Below are 17605 nucleotides of genomic sequence, written 5' to 3'. Positions count from 1 at the left end.
TTCTTAATTTTTTATTACCGTGTGTGTGCGTGTGTGTGTGTGTGTGTGTGTGTGTGTGTGTGTGTGTATAGACTAGAGGTCAGTGTTATGTGTCTTTCTCAATTACTCTCCATCTCTCTTTGTTTGTTTTGTTTTTCCAGATGGGGTTTCTCTGTGTAGCCCTTGCTGTTCTGGGACTCAGTCTGTAGACCAGACTGGCCTTAACTCAGGGATCTTCCTGCCTCTGTCCCCCCAGCACAGGGATTATGGGTAGATGTAGTGCATCTATTTCCTTTTCCTTTTTATAACGTGGGCGCTGAAGTCTGAACTCTGGTTCTTCTATTTGTGCAGCAAACGTGTTAGCAACTAAGCAATCCATCCAGTGCCCCATACGGTTTGTCTGTCTTTAAAACAGGTCTGACTATGTAGCCCAGGCTGGCCTGGAGTCTGTAGTGACTCTCCTGTCTTAGCCCCCCTAGTGTTGGGATTACAGGTGGATTCCCAATCTTGTTTGGGTAGCTTGCTTAGGCTGGGCACCTGAGGACTTTCTCCCGTTAACAGGCCTGTGTGGAAAGGTCGTCATATCAGCCCCTGCCCCTCCTCTACCTCTCTACCTCTAGAATAACAACTATGCCATGGGGGCTGGGGATTTAGCTCAGTGGTAGAGCGCTTACCTAGGAAGCGCAAGGCCCTGGGTTCGGTCCCCAGCTCCGAAAAAAAGAACCAAAAAAAAAAAAAAAAAAAAAAAACAACTATGCCATGAACTAAATTTTTAACCCTTTGCAGGCAACCTCGGGATGGTTGTGCCCTGGGGCTTGCCCCTGTGCGCCATGCCGACTAAATCTGCTTTCTTCAATCTAAGCACTGGGTCCTCCACCAGTGAGTGCACAACCTCTCGCCCCCTCTCGCCCCCTCAATCCATCTGCCGTGGGAACTCATCCTGCCCATAACTGGAGCTCCACTCTGTGGCTTCTGGGAAGTGGCTGCGCCTGTATTCTTCCAGTTGAGGGAAAATTACAACCAGGGGCTCTGAGGATGGCTCCATGATTCCAGGTTCCAGGCTCCATGGGAAACCTGTCCTGGAAAGCACAAGGCGGAGGGAGGGCTGGTGATGCTGCCCAATGGGTAAAGGCCCCTGCTGCCAAACCTGACCATTTCAGAGTGATCCTTGTGACCCACGAGATCCAATGGGAGGGATGACTCCTGCAGGCTGTCCTATGGCTTCCATACCTGCTAATCCTACCCCCCCTCCAAAAATGAAATGAAAATGTTTAATAAGGTGGAGAGTGCCTGAGGAAGACCAGATGTTTGCCTCTGAATGCACATACATGCATATATGCACACGTATGAATACACATGCACATGTAACACACAAATATAATTTGCTTTTAGGTGTGTGTGTTGCCTGCATGCCTGACTGCACACCACATGTGTGCAGTACCACTGAAGACCAGAAGAAGGCATCAGACCCTCGAGGTACTACAGTTACAGATGCTTGTGACCCGCCATGTGGGTGCTGGTAATTAATTAGTCCCAGGTCCCCTGGAAGAGCAATCAGTGCTCTCAGCCACTGACCATCTTTCCATCCCCATCAGTTTAAGTGGCAATGAGAGGGAACATGACCATGTCTCCATGGCAACCTGTATGGAAGTCTTGAAGACTGACATGAGGAGGGAAGCCAGGCCCTCGCCATTCCCTTACTGTACACTGGATGCTCTCAGTGGAGGGCTTTGTGCCCAGTGCACGTTATTCCTCCCTAATCTGGCCTGAGGCCTCGAGTTCTGAGGTCCAACCCAGTGACTTCCACATAGTGGCACTACTGGGTTCTCCAGACTGAGCCTTGTCCCTTCTGCTTCTTGACTAGTGAATTGTGAAGTCTGGATCTGGACTGTGACTGAGACTTCCCAGTCTCGTGTGTGTGTGTGTGTGTGTGTGTGTGTGTGTGTGTTTCTGTTTCTGTTTCTGTCTCTGTCCTTCTCTCCCTGTCTCTGGGTCTGATTTCCTAAAAACATTACTTCCTAAATATAAGAAAAATTTTAAAAATTAGCATGTATGTGTGATGTGTGGTGTGCGTCCACCTCTTTGCATGTTTGTGTGTGTGTGTGTGTGTGTGTGTGTGTGTATGTAAAGGTGCACATGCAGACACATGCATGAGTCAATGTATGTGGAGACCAGAGGTTGACATCAGATGCCTGCCTTACTTACCCTCCTCTCTTTCAGAGTCCCTGAACCCAGAGCTCACCTGCTGGCCTAGCTAGCCAGGCTGCCTGTGGGATTTTTTCCCGTCTCCATTTCCTTTCTTTTCTTTTCTTTTCTTTTCTTTTCTTTTCTTTTCTTTTCTTTTTGGAGCTGAGGACTGAACCCAGGGCCTTGCGCTTGCTAGGCAAGCGCTCTGCCACTGAGCTAAATCCCCAATCCCTCCCGTCTCCATTTCTGAGCACTGGTATCATAGGCAAGCTGCCATGCCTATGCCCACTGGCTTTGTGCGCGGGTGTCGGGGGGGTGGGGTGGCTGCTCCAGTCCTCATGCCCCTGGGACAAGTACTGTCTATGCTGAACTAAACTCCAGCCCTCAGCTTCCTGCATTTACTCCATCTGGTGAATGTGACCAACTGAGGCAGAAACCTGGAGATTCCGCCATGGGCAGAAGAGCAGCTGGCCATTTCCTGCTCCACTCTGCTCCAAGGGCCTCTCTAGGTAATAGGGGTCACAAAAGAATCTGTTTCCCCGCGTAGTCAGAGACAGCTGCTCACCACGGATCAAAGGGAAGGCCAGAGGTGCAGACTCGTGCACTGTGGAAAAATGAAGGCCGGATACCCTGGCTGAGCCTCCCTCTGAGCTCTCCATGTTTACACAGGCAGCAAAGCTTGCAGGAGGAGAGAATGGCTCCTGGTCTGCCTCTGCCCAGCAAAGTCAGCCTTCCTTCCCAGCATCCCTCTCAGGAATTCTCCTCCCTCCCTCCATGGCTACTTCCTTCACAGAAACGTTGCTTTTTAAAAAATTATTTATTTATTTATTATAGATGAGTACACTGTAAGTGTCCTCAGACACACCAGAAGAGGGCATCAGATCCCCTCACAGATGGTTGTGAGCCACCATGTGGTTGCTGGGAATTGAACTCAGGATCTCTGGAAGAGCAGCCAGTGCTCTTAGCCGTTGAGCCACCTCTCCAGCCCCTTTGCTGCTTCTTCTTCTTCTTTTTTTTTCAACGAAATGTTTCCCCGTTATTTATCTAGTGTGTGCGCATGTGTGCTTGCGGGGCACACATATGGAGGTCAAATGACAACTTGTGGAAATCAGTTCTCTCCTTCCACCATGTGGATCAGACTGAGATCAGCAGGCTTGGTGGAGAGCCTGGCCTAACTAGCCACACCAGTGTCCCCGCTGTGTTCCTCAGTCAGGGTTCTCTAAATCTGCATGTGTATCATCAGTTGATGGTTTGGCCAGGCCTCTGCCTTCTGCTATTGGAATCAGTGAGGCTTAATCCAAGGGTTTGTGCATTTGTATTTCTGGGAAACCACACGTTTCTCCCTCTACCTCTCTTCAGCTTTGTGTGTGTTGATTGGTGTGTGTGTGTGTGTGTGTGTGTGTGTGTGTGTGTGTGTGTGTGTGTGGTGTGTGTATGTGTGTGTGTACTCCTATGCAGACCAGTGAGTGTGCAAGAGGACAGAGGAGAGGATCAGGTACACTCTATCACTCTGTGACTTATTTCTCAGCAAGGATGGTAGTCAAAGAACCCCAAGATTATCCTGTTTCTGCTTCTCACACACACACAGACACAGCCACAGACACACACACACGTGCACACATACTCACACATACAATCACACATGCACACACACAAACACACACACATGCACACACAATCACGCACACACACACACACACACACACACACACACACGGCCAGGTTTACAGACACCGGAAAGACTGTGTCTGGATAATAAATGGATACTAAGATTTGAACTCAGGTCCTTATGGTTACACAGCGAACACCCTTAACCATGGACGCACCGCTCCAGCCTCAACCCTCAACAAGTATACAAGGGGAAAGTAGGAACCAGACAGGGAAGATGGTGCTGTTGATGGAATGAGTCTAGGTGGAAGGAGATTGTGTGTGTCAACCCCAGACCCTCAGACAAAGTGGAAACATCAAACTAAAAGTTAGAGTAACTTTCAAGCTGGTTTTCAGGCTTCTGTAACATCATTTATGAAGGGCCACACTCCATGGGGCTAGGCAGCCCAGTGGAAAATGGTGTCTTCCCAGAGCTCCATTCTTGAGATCTCCTCAGACTGAGGGAAGGGAAATTGCATGATGGTTTGGGGAAAGGCAGCAGCTGAAGAGGTTTGGGGTGTTTGGGGTGCTGTGGGACAGGGTTGAGAGCATGAAGCCCGAGCCTCACATTGGGTGGGCTTTCTTCACATAGAACCAAGGGTGGAAGCCAGGTCCCAGCCTCCTTCCAGCAGCCCAAAGCGGAAGAGGGACTTGTCATCGGATTCTGAGGATGACCTGGCAGAGCTACTGGAACCGGATCCCCAGCCGGTGTGGTCAGTGGAGACACTGTGCGGGCTCAGGATGAGACTGAAGAGGTGACGTGTGTGTCTACAGTGCGTCCTGAACACCACAAGGTCTTCACCAGGCTGCTCGGTAAGAGACAGCGGCACAGCTCGCTCCTTAAGCAAAAGAGAGAACTTCTAGTCAACCCTCTTCTCTGTGGAAAATCTGCCCTCACAGCCCCTGCTGTAACTTAGCTCTGACTTTGCTGAGCTGGGGTGTTTCACCCAATCAAGCAAAGCACACCCATGTTTATAACCTTATAGGACATCAGTTGATCTGCTGTTGAGGCATCTTGGTCCTTAGCTCTGGATGTAGCTCAGTGGTGGAGTCTTGTCTAGTATAAGCCAGACCTTGGAATGACCTCGGACCTACATATTCATACATCTAAGCATGCACATGTGCCACTGTATTCTAAGCCTCCTGGCTGGAGGCTCGGGTGGAGTCCTTGCCACCACCTACCCTTTGCTTCTGGGCTCAATCTGAACCCTCCCCCAGGGAGCTGGTTCTCCCAGCGGCAGCTCCCAAGCTGTCCCGGTTCACACTATAACAAGTGCGCTTCCTTCACAGAGGATCCCGTGGTGAAAAAATTCCTGAACTGGGACAAGATGCTGAGGGTGTCAGACAAGGTGAGGAGTCCTGCGCTGAGCTGGCCCCCTGCTCCTGTCCTGCCTGGGGAGAGACCTCACTGACCCACACTCCTCTGTCCTTCAGTGGTTCCACCTGAACACACACGGGCCTGGCCCTTGATATCCTGTCAGTGTCTCTCTGCGAGGACTGGCAGCGTCTTCCAGAGTGGACAGGAGGCTCCTGCTTCACTGGGGTCCTTGGGATCTGAGCCCAAGGCCACCATCCTACCCTGGGAATTGCTTCCTCTCTCTCCACAGTTCTCTGGGGTCCTTAGCTTCAGCTGGACAAGCTCCTCCTTGTCCCTGATGGCCTAACCCCCCTCCCCTCAGAACTGACCCAGAGCCAGCCATCCTCATACAGGCTGCAGCAAGCCATGCAGCCATGCAGGAGCAGCAAGGGCACCTGCTTGTGCCCTCTCACCCTCCCTTGCCCACACTGCAGGAACCAAAACTCCAGGCTCCTCTCTGAACCTCATGCCCACCTCCACCACCCTTCCTCTCTCCCTACCTTCCTCCTCTCCAGGGTGTGACCGCTCCTCTCTTGTCTCCTCTCTCCATCAGTATCTCCTGTCTATGGTCATAGCTTATTTCAGCCGCGCTGGGCTTTTCTCCTGGCAGTATAGGCCAATCCACTTCTTCCTGGCTCTGTGAGTATTTTCGTCTCCTCCTGCTGGTCATCGTACCCTGCCTTAGGTATAGGATCATAAGAAGTGAGGCTCTGACCTTTTATCCCTTGTCTACATGGTTTTGTGGCCGTATGAGGAAAAACGAGCTCATGCCCGTTTTAAACCTGGGCAAAACCCTAGGGACTGGCTTTACACCAGTAGAGCACCTGCTGTATCTTTTTTTTTTTTTTTTTGGTTCTTTTTTTTGGGAGCCGGGGACCGAACCCAGGGCCTTGCGCTTCCTAGGTAAGCGCTCTACCACTGAGCTAAATCCCCAGCCCCGCACCTGCTGTATCTTTACAAGGACCCGAGTTCCTGGGGTTGGGGATTTAGCTCAGTGGTAGAGCGCGCTTGCCTAGCAAGCGCAAGGCCCTGGGTTCGGTCCCCAGCTCTGAAAAAAAAAAAAAAAAAAAAAAGAAAGAAAGAAAGAAAAAAGAAAAAAAAGAGAAGGACTTGAGTTTCCATCCTCAGAACCCCAGTGAAAAGAGGTGTAGTAATCCATGGTTATCATCCTCTTGCTGGTGGAAGAGATAGCAGGATCCCTGGGATTCACTCACCAGCCACCCTAGACGTGTTGGCAAGACACGTGTCGCAGAGACAGGGCCTATGTCACAAAACCAGGATCTAGAGGATCAATACCTGATTTCACTTCTGGCCTCTGAGCATACATGCTTGCACAAACTACACTCACATATGTACACACACACACACACACACAACTGAACACACAACTGAGAGAGAGAGAGAGAGAGAGAGAGAGAGAGAGAGAGAGAGAGAGAGAGAGAGAGAGGCTGGGCAGAGATGGCTCAGCCGTTAGCACTGCCTGCTTTTCCAGTGGGCTTGGGTTTGATTCCAAGCATTCACACGGTGGCTCACAATCATATGTAAATCTACTTCCAAGGGCTCTGACACCCTGTTCGTGCTTTCTTGGACACCAGGCATGCACATGGTACACTGACATACATGCAGGGATGTGGTGGTTTGAATATGCCTGGCCCAGGGAGTGGCACTATTAGGGGGTGTGGCCTTATTGGAGTAGGTGTGACCTTGTTGGAGGAAGTGTGTCACTGTGGAGGGTGGGCTTTGAGACCCTCCTCCTAGCTGCCTGGAAGCCAGTCTTCTTCTGATTGCATTCCGAACAGGATGTCGAGCTCTCAGCTCCTTCTCCAGCTCCACGCCTGCCTAGATGCTGCCGTGCTTCCCGCCATGATGATAATGGTGACCCTGTAAGCCAGCGCCAGTTAAATGTTGTCCTTTCTAGGAGTTGGCTTGGACATGGTGTCTCTCACAGCAATGGAAGCCTAAGACAAGGGAAAACACTCATGCACAAAAAAGTAATTAAATGAAATAAAATGACAAGCCAAGAGGAGACATTGTGAAAGCTCTGGGATTTGGGGTTCAAAGGGGACGCTGAGGCAGAGTCTCTCCTTTGAGTAAAAAGAAACCTTACTAAATTCTTGGGCCGGCTGATAGCTGTGTTGCCAGAGTTGTTGTTATTGTTGTTGTTGTTCTTCTTCTTCTTCTTCCTCCTCCTCCTCCTCCTCCTTCTTTTCCTCCTCCTCGTCCTCTTCTTATTCCTTTCCCTCCTCCTCCTTTTCTTCCTCCTCTTCTCCTCCTCTTCTTATCATTGTTTTATGTTCCTACATTTCTCCTCCTCCTCCTCCTCCACCTCCTCCTCCTTCTTTTCTTCTTGTCAGCCAGGCTGTCTCTGATTCCACAGAAAGAGGCACGGAGGCAGAGCAGATGGAAGAAGAGACGCATACACACCAGTGTGTGTGTGTGTGTGTGTGTGTGTGTGAGAGTGTGTGTGTGAGTGTGAGTGTGTGCGTATGTGTGTGTGAGCGAGTGTGTGAGTGTATGTGTCTGAGTGTGTGTGTGCGTGTGTGTGTATGTGTGAGTGTGTGTGTGAGTGTGTGAGTGTGTGTGAGTGTGTGAGTGTGTGTGCGTATGTGTGTGAGTGTGAGTGTGTGTGTGTGAGTGTGTGTGAGTGTGTGAGTGTGTGCGCGTATGTGTGTGTATGTGTGTGAGTGTGTGTGTGAGTGTGTGTGTGAGTGTATGTGTGTGAGTGTGTGTGTGCGTGTGTGTGTGTGTGAGTGTATGAGTGTGTGTGTGCGCGCGCGTGTGTGTGTGAGTGTGTGTGTCCGTGTGTGCGTGTGTGCGTGTGTGAGTGTGTGAGTATGTGTGTGCGTGTGTGTATGTGTGTGTATGTGCGTGTGTGTGAGTGTGTGTGCACGTGTGCGTGTGTGAGTGTGTGTGTGCGTGTGTGTGTGAGTGTATTTGTTGTGTGTGTATGAGTGTATGTGTTGTGTGTGTGAGTGTATGTGTGTGTGTGAGTGTGTGTATGTGTGTGTGAGTGTGTGTATGTGTGTGTGTGTGAGTGTATGTGTGTGTGTGTGAGTGTCTGTGTGTGTAGGAGGGGCCGGTTCTATAAACTTGGAAAACTCAGACATCTGGGAACTTGAAAGCTAGAGATTCAAGTCAGGTTCTCAGAGGGCTGCTTGGTAGTGTTCTGCATGAGTGGGAAGAGGGGGCGTGGCTCTGTGTGGCTGCGTTCTGACACGCAGAGCCGTCCTGAGAGGGGAGAAGAGGAAGATGGAATTAACCACTGTGTCCCCAAGTGCTGAGGTGCAGCGCTGAACACACACACACACACTCATCATCATCATCATCATCATCATCATCATCATCATCATCATCATCCCATCTTCTCCCCTGGGTCCCACGACAGGTGTCTGTCTCAAGCCTCCTGACCCAGCACCAATCCCATGTAGAATGCTCCCTGCAGGTTTTCCTTGCCAGCCTGTCCCCAGTCCAGTGGGTCTGCTTTGTGTGAAAAAGCAGGCAACTCCCGGGACTGCATTAGGAGTCCTTCTCCATCCCAAGGCTGGAGGGCCCTGTGTGAACTCTGCCTTCTGTCTAGGTGTTCTCCAACCTGGCTCACCTAATGCCTGGACACTCTCTCCCTTCCTTCCTGGCTCCTTCCCAATGCCCTGTCTTCCATTTTATCGTGTGTGTGTGTGTGTGTGTGTGTGTGTGTGTGTGTGTGTTTTGTGCAAGTGTCTCACACGTGTGTGCCTGAAGACAGCCACCTCCCTAAAAGTCAGCCTGAGCCCAGCCCAAACAATCAGCAGGAGATGACAATCCTGCAGCCTGTCCCTCAGGAGGCGGCTGTTGAGGGATCTCTTCAGCCTAGGTATATGGGGGAAACTCTGGTATTACAGTGGGACATTTTAAATCAAACAAAAAATGGGCAAAATCCCCTTGGCTGCCTTCTTTGACCTAGCTTTTGTCTCCGGCAGTAGTGCAGTGAAACTCCTATTATGGTAGGATATTAGGGATTATGGTCTGGGCTCTGACCTCCTCCCTTTCCTGAGTCCTGCACACTGAAGGCAGGCAGGGTCTTGGCAAATATCCAACACCTGAATTCTGTTTATTTTGGGAGTGGTTAGGCTACGCTCCTCAGTCAATGAAGGTATCGGTATTGCATTTTGCCTTATCTATCGCATTCATTTGTTCACTCATTTATTCATCTGTTCATTCACCCATCTGTTCATTCACCCATTCATTCATTTGCTCATTCACCCATTCATTCATTTGTTCATTCACCCATTCATTCATTTGTTCATTCACCCATTCATTCATTTGTTCATTCACCCATTCATTCATTTGTTCATTCACCCATTCATTCATTTGCTCATTCACCCATTCATTCATTTGTTCATTCATTCACCCGTTCATTCATTCATTTAATCATTTGTTCATTCATCCATTCATTCATTTGTTCATTCATTCATCCGTTCATTCATTCATTCATTTAATCATTTGTTCATTCATTCATTTGTTCATTCAGTTATCTGCTCATTCATTCAATCATTTGTTCATTCATCCATTCATTCATTTGTTCATTCACCCATTCATTCATTTGTTCATTCACCCATTCATTCATTTGTTCATTCATTCATCCGTTCATTCATTCATTTAATCATTTGTTCATTCATTCATTTGTTCATTCAGTTATCTGCTCATTCATCCAATCATTTGTTCATTCATCCATTCATTCATTTGTTCATTCATCCATTCATTCATTTGTTCATTCAGTTATCTGTTCACTGATTCATTAACAAACCCTACAAAGTGCATGGTGTCTATCAGAACTCATAAATGTTGAATGAATTGATGTCCCATACAAACCAAACCTGTCAGCCACTGAAAGGAGAGGATGACCAGGAAAGGAAAACAGGGTCAGTCCCGACACTTAGGTGCTGAGCCTGACCTGACACCAGTGTGTGCACACAACATAAGCTCAGGGAAGAGGGAAAGGATGGAGATGGGAACCCTGGGGTCTTCTCATGTCAGGTGGGCAAGGACAGCATTGGGACTGGTAGGCACTAGTATTTGTCAGCTCCATGTGATAGGTGCCTTCAGATGGCCTCTGTTCACAGTGAGATGGTCCCCATCATGCTGGAAAGGACTGATGCTGTCCCACGATGAAATGTCCCCCAGCATCTTCTGGATCCTCCTTGGTAAAGAACCATAAACACCCTGATTTTTCTGCAGGTACCTGGCCAATGACATGGAGGAGGACAACCAGGCCCCTAAACAAGACATCTTTTACTTCCTCTACGGGAAGAGCTATGCCCAGCGCCCGATGTTCCACAAACTGCACTTCCAGTTCATTCGCTCCATGGGCTGGAGGATCTGGGTGTCCCGGGAGGAGTATGAAGAGGTGTGTGTAGAGGGTGGGTGAAGTGTGGGGTGCTGAGGGATGGAGGGAGGAATGGGGTTGAATATGGGATGTAGATTGGGGAATGGAAGAGCTGGAATGTGGGTCTGGAGGATGCGGGGTCTTCCAGGAGGGCCAGCATCTATTCATGGAATTGTTTTGCTCCAGATCCAGGCTGATGCACCCACCTGACCTAGAACCCTAGGGTCATGGATACTTGAAGTCATCAGCCTGCCGTAGGTGTGTTCTTGATATCGTTTAAAGTATGTACACCTCTCTGTGTTAGGAAATTAGGAAAGACATAGAAACCCCCCCACACACACACACAACATACCCACAATTACCTTTATACTGTGAGAAAGTACCCCACATGCGCGCACACATGACTGGACCCTCTCCATCACTGCACACACAGAAATGACAAATAGGGAGACACAACCTTGGGGAGATAGGCTACGCACTTGGAGGCCAGGCAGATGACTTTGGAAGAGGACATTTCTTTCACAAAGACTCGAACTAGGCAGAAGACTTACAGCTCCAAGCAACTGACTCCAAATGTGTTTGAAGAAATCCGTATTTCTTTTTTTTTAAATATTATTTATTTATTTTTATGTATATAAATACATTGTACATGTCTTGAGACGCACACAAAAAGAATACATTGGATCCCATTACAGATGGTTGTGAGCTACCATGTGGTTGCTGGGAATTGAACTCAGGACCTCTGGAAGAGCAGTCAGTGCTCTTAACCGCTGAGCCATCTCTCCAGCCCGATTTCCGACCATTGCACATGTTCTGCAGCTCTGTAATCCCACTTCTCCATACTTTACATTTGCTTTTCATGTTTTCTGAGTGCATGCATGTGTGCTGAGTATATGCATGTATGTATATGTGTTCTCATATATGCAGGCACATGCGGTACTCATCTGTGGGAGGGGAGGCAGCCATTACTGCTGAAATGTCTATCTTGATGACTGTGAACTTTATTTACCGTGGTATAAGTTGTTGTTGAACCCAGAGCTCGCCAAAGGCAGGTAAGTCTAGTTAGCTCGTGTTCTCCAGGGATCTCTGTCTGTGCCTCCTGTGTGTTAGGATTCCAGGTAGGTTGCCAGGCCCTTCTGGATTTTATGTGGGTTCCAGGGGTCCATACTTGCGCAGCAAGTTTATCCCACGGAGCCATCTCTCCAGCCACCAAGTTTGCGCTCAAGTTTTCAGGACCACCTACGTTAGGTACTTTGAGTACACCCTGGTCACACCTGATGGGAAGAAGTAAAGATATGGCTCACTTTTTCCCATGGTTTCAAGGCCACCATAATGGGTAAGGCGTGGTCCAATGGATCTGTCCATGGTGTGTACCTGAAATCCCAGCTCTGGGGAGAAGGAGATGGGCAGATCCCTGGGCCTGGCTGGATAATTGACCAACCTAGATGAATTGGTGAGGGCCAGGACAGTGAGAAGCAGTCTCAAAAAATCAGGTGGTGCTGGAGAGATGAAAGCTGTTCTTCTGGAGGACCCAGGTTTGATTCCCAGCCCACAACCATTGTAACTCCAGTTCCAGGGAATCTGACACCCCCTTATGGTCTCCAAGGGTACTGCATACACACATACACATACACACAGACACTCATATACACACACTCACAACACACACGCTCACACAGAGACTCACACACACATATGCTCACATGCGTACACTCTCACACTCATGCACCCCCCCACACAACATACACACTCTAGTTCAAGAGGCAGCAGGGTAGCTCAGCGGGCAAAGCCGCATGTTGCCATGTAAGTTTCAGCCCTGGGACCATATGTTGGAAGGAAAGAACCAACTTCAACCAACAAATTGACCTCTGACCTCCACACCCACCCCCTCCTAAGTCAATGGCAGTAAAAATATGAAACAGGCAACTGAAAAGGGCCAAGGGTGGGTTCATTCAAAGCCACAATCTGAGGGTCGACTCCACACCACAAGCAAAGGCTTCTTTGGTCCTTGCTGTCAAGCAGGTGCTGGGCCCACATTAGGCAGCTTATGTAATTCTGGGAGTCTAGGTTAACAAGTCTGAAAAATCACACTCGTTTAGAGGTAAAGAATCAAGGGTCAGCTAGCGTGGTTGTGAAAGCCGGAACTCCAGGACTCAAGAGGCAGAGGCCCACCAAGGGTTCAAGGTCCATCTGCTTGGAATAGTGCATGTTAGGCCAGCCAGGGCTACAAGCAAGCCCCTGGCTCAAAACAACAAGGGTCAGAGAGAACTCTGCTGGGAAGAGCTCTTGCTCTGCTTGATGCCTTCTGACCCCCTCTGACACTACACCCACTGGACAATCTTTCTTCTGTCTTTTTATGTCTCTGTCTGTGTCTCTGTCCTTCCTCTCTCTCTCTCTCTCTCTCTCTCTCTCTCTCTCTCTCTCTCTCTCTCTCTCTCAAAACCTCCCAGACAATGACAACAACCATGCCAAGGGTAGCTCTGTTGTCCACTGCACAGGAGCCTCTGGGTCTGAGTCCAGCACCACAGAAGAAATAGACAAAAGAAAGAAGGATTAGAGATAAGCTCACACTTGCCAAGTGCTCCAACCTCTAGCTAGGACTGACTATGACATAATCATTTCCACTTAGAGATTTGCATGTATAAAGTCTGACATGGCTTCCCTCTACTTCCAGATCCCTGTGCCTGTGCCTAAGGGAGACACTCTATGCCAGCATTAAGGACTACCTTCTGTGGGAAACCTAGAAGAACCCAGACTCTTCTAAAATGAGTGGTATGGAGTCACCACATTGTGCTGCTGGGAGCTGGGACACTTGTAGTGGGTTCTGGAGGGGCCATAAGAAGTCAGGATTCCTCCAAGCTCCATTCTTTCTAGAGGCACCATCTAAATGTTATCCCGAATGTCCTCAGTCCCCACCTCCCCAACCGTAGCAGCAGAAGGCCTGTGGTTTCCTGTAATTGGTCTCCACTGCTTAGGCCCTTTGAAGGCAGCCCCTCAGGGCTTAGCGGTGGAGGGAACTACCTTCAAAATACAGCATTTGAGCCATATGTTTGTAATAGAAAGCTTTAATATATTTCACAAATTTTATTAGAGTCTACGAAGGTTTATCATAGAAATATTTTTTTATGAACGGTTTTTGAAACATTGTAGATTTGAAAGCACACAGTTCTCACAGTTTTGTAGTGGATAACATTTATGTAAACATTTTCCTTCTAGGAGGAGATTTGGGGGTTTTATCCATTTGTTCTATTTTGTTGGGGGCAGAACCTCACTATTTAGCCCAGGCTGGCCTTCAGCTTGCTTCGGCTAGCCTCAGACTCACAGAAGTCCACCTGCCTCGGCCTCCCCAGTGGAAGGGTGTGTGTCACTATGCCGTGTGGGTTTTAAAAATATCTATTAGAACCATACAGAGATTCTACCGATAGATACTTGTTTCAGGTAAGTATGAAGGTTTGTTTGAAGTTTACTCTTTATTACTAAGACGTGAAGAAGTGTACTTGCTTCTTTTGATTTAAAGGCAATGTGTATTTTGAAAGAACACATATTTTTAATAAATACTCTTGTCAACTCTGTAGAGTCCAAGGTTGCCTCTTATTTATTTGTTTATTTTCTTTTGTTTACTTTCCTTTCTCCTTTATGTGTATGGCTGTTTTGCCTGCATGGAGGCCTGTGCAACAGATGCATGCAATACCCACATAGACCAGGAGAGGGCACTGGATCCACTGGCACCAGAGTTACAGACAGTGGCGAGCCACAGCGTGGATGCTGGGAATTGAACCCAGGTCCTCTGGAAGAGCAGCCAGTGCAATGACCTGCCGAGCCATCTCTCCAGCCATTCACTCATTCACTCATTCATTCATTCATTCATTCATTTTTTTAAACCGTATCTTCTTCACTGTTTTCTCATGTCATATGTTTTTAAGTTTTACATATATGTATGTGTGTGTGGATGCACATGTGTGCATGCGAAAAGATCAGAGGACAATTGGGGTCTCAGGAGTTGGTTTCCTCCCCCTGTGTGAGACCCGGGGATTGAACTCAGGTTGTCAGGCTTGGTGGTCAGTGCTCTTGTCCATTGAGTCTTCCCATGGTATGTGTTTTTAAAAGAAACCACACAACATTTGCTGCAGGGGAAGACAGTAAAGGTGAACTTCGTCCTGTTCTCGAACCTTCTGATCCTGTTTGCTGCTTGGTGTTGTTTAACAGAATTCTACTCATCTGAATTTAACTCTTTTTTTTTTTTTTTTTTTTTTTTTGGAGCTGGGGACCGAACCCAGGGCCTTGCGCTTCCTAGGTAAGCGCTCTACCACTGAGCTAAATCCCCAGCCCCCTGAATTTAACTCTTAAGAAAAGAATCCTGGTGTCATTTACTTATTTTCTTCTCTCTATGCTTTTTTTTTTTTTTTTTTTTTTTTGCAATGGAGCCTCATACATATCATCAGCTGGCCTCAAATAGGACATGTAACTGAGAAGGACCTTGAACGTCTGGCACACTGACCTTGCAGGTCTTCACTCTTAGTATCTGCTGGGTTGCGGGGGTAGAACCTTGATGTAGTGGTCTGAGTAGGGGTGGCCCCGATAGACTCATGCGTTTGGATAACTGTCCCATAGGGAGTGACACTGTTAGGAGGTGTGGCCTTGTTGGAGGAAATGTGTCACTGTGTGGGTGTGGTGTGAGATCCTACGTTCAAGCTCCCTCCACCCAGTGCAGAAGAAAGTCTCTTTTTCTGGCTGCCTTCAGATGAAGATGTAGAACTCTCAGCTCCTCCTGCACCATGCCTGACTGGATGCCGCCATGCTCCCACCTTGATGATAACGGACTGAACCTCTGAACCTGTGAGCCAGCCCCAGTTAAATGTTGCCCTTTGTAAAAGTTGCCTTGGTTACGGTGTCTCGTCACAGCAGTGGAAACCCTAAGACACCGGGGCTTACTGCATGCGAGGAAAACATTCTACCAACTGTGAAACATCCCCATTCCCTGAGTTAGAATTCTTTTTCATGTAGAAAAGTATTGACGAAGGCTCACTGAGTAATACTCTTGCGGCTCGAGCACAAGGACCTGAGTTCAACTGCTAACACCCCACAGAAAGAAGGGTGTGGTCATGCATGCCTTGTAACCTCAGTGCAGAGTGGGAGGGCGGGGTGTGGCAACAAGAGACAAACTCCAGACTCATTGGGGGAACCTGACTCATGGGAATAAGGCAGGCATCGAGGGAAGGCACTTGATATCATCTTTAGTGCAAGGCTGTTTGCACACCCACCACAAGTGCACGGTTACATTCGCACCCATGCACACATGTACATATAGGTATGCATATAGGAAAATACCACACACAGGCAAGTGTCACATGTACAAGCACACCCACATGTGCACACGCATACACAAATAGCAGTTTTTACAAAGAAGTAAAACGGGAGAGATTCTGCAAAAGACAGTAATTTGAACCCAGACTTAATGAGAAGCCACGGAGGCGGGAAACTCAGGAGTGCCAAAAACGAAACAAAACCCAGAGTAAGTATTAAATTCTTAGAGAGAAAAAAAGAAAAGGAAAAAGGAAAGGATCCATGGGTTCCTAGAAAACAAACCTACTTCCTACATAAAGGGAAATGGGGTGGCTCAGTGAATAAAAGCACTGGCTGCTCTTGCAGGGGACCTGGATTCCGTTCCCAGCACCCACATGGCAGCTTACAACTGACTGTCTGTAACGTCAGTTCAAACAGATCTAGTGCCCTCCTCTGGACTCCAAGGGAACCTGCACTCACAGGCAGGAACACACACACACACACACACACACACACACACACACACACATTAATCAATAAAATATAAAAATTTTAAGAGGAAAAGTGAATCATCAGAGGAGGGACCTCCCTGAAAATGCCTCTGGGTAACTCCCAACACATCCAATCAGTCATCAGAGTCTCTCTCTCGCTCTCTTTTTTTTTTTTTTTTTCAGAGCTGGGGACCGAACCCAGGGCCTTGCGCTTGCTAGGCAAGCTCTCTACCACTGAGCTAAATCCCCAAGCCCCGTCAGAGCCTCTCATTCTAGCTTTATTTGGGGATGGTTGCTGGGAGTTATGGTGTTGTTTTTTTCTTTCTTTGTTTTGTTTGGTTTGATTATCTGAGACAGGGTTCAGGTTCGATCTAAGGTGAAGGCTGGTCTGAAAATCCACGTGTAGCTTAGGATAGCATGGAACTCACAATGCTCCTGTCTCTACCACCTAAGCCATGGGATCTGGGCACGAGAAACTATGCTTGACTTCTTTCCATGTGTATAGGAAAATCTAGAGGACGCAATGAAATTAAAACTATTCAAAATAACAGGGGCTAGAGCAGTTTCTGAGGCAGTGAGATGGAAATTACATAGGTGAGCAGGGAAAGGGAGTTATTAATAGTGTGGATGCTGGACAAATAGGAAAGAGCTTCTTGGAGAAGGGAGCGTCAGAGAACACAGGAGCCAGTGGAGGAGGGAGAGGTAGGAACATTATATCAGCCATAAGCAAACAAAACTAAAGAGGCCCAGCAAGATGCTCATCAGGGAAACTGAGATGAAAAGACCCATCCACTGTGGGTGGTACCATTCCCTAGGCTGGGATCCTGCCCAATTTGGGAGGCACCATTCCCTAGATTGGGAGCCAGGACTGTATAAAAAGGAGAAAAGGAGCCAAGCACTAGCATGCACCCATCATTCTCTGCTTCCTGACTGTGGATGTGATGTGACCAGCTGCTTGAAGCTTCTACTGCCTTGACTTTCCTACTGTGATGGACTACACACCTGAACTGTGAGCTAGTATAGACCCTTCCTTCCCTTTAAATACTTTCTGTCAGGGCATAACTAAAAGAAAGACAAAAAGTTGTGTATATATACAATTATAAAAGGGATTTTTTTTTTAGACTGGCTAAGATAATTGGGGGATGCATAGTTCAACATTGGTCATCTGCATGCTGCAGAGCCCAAAAACCCACTAACAGCTCAGTCTAAAAGTTTGGAAGCCTCAGAGCATAAAGGATCCACGGTGTAGCCCAGTGTAAGGCTGTAGACCTTGAACACCTGAAAAGGCTGGCGTCTCTA

The 17605-nt window shown here is 48.1% G+C and overlaps 1 pseudogene across 1 annotated transcript; it reads left to right on the top strand.

Annotated features, from left to right (window-relative positions):
* The first annotated feature begins 809 nt into the window (after positions 1 to 809).
* Spdye4-ps1 (speedy/RINGO cell cycle regulator family member E4, pseudogene 1) lies at positions 810 to 10574 on the top strand (annotated as a pseudogene). The gene is made up of 5 exons (XR_015634178.1): positions 810 to 837; positions 4406 to 4626; positions 5104 to 5162; positions 5724 to 5809; positions 10385 to 10574. The product of XR_015634178.1 is annotated as a speedy/RINGO cell cycle regulator family member E4, pseudogene 1, transcript variant X2 (transcript).
* Positions 10575 to 17605: the final 7031 nt, after the last annotated feature.

Source organism: Rattus norvegicus, chromosome 12 (genome assembly GCF_021556685.1).
Source record: "Rattus norvegicus strain SHRSP/BbbUtx chromosome 12, alternate assembly SHRSP_T2T, whole genome shotgun sequence".
Taxonomy (NCBI): domain Eukaryota; kingdom Metazoa; phylum Chordata; class Mammalia; order Rodentia; family Muridae; genus Rattus; species Rattus norvegicus.
The sequence above is the reverse complement of the archived record's forward strand: the minus strand, read 5'-3'. Positions and strand labels throughout refer to the sequence as shown.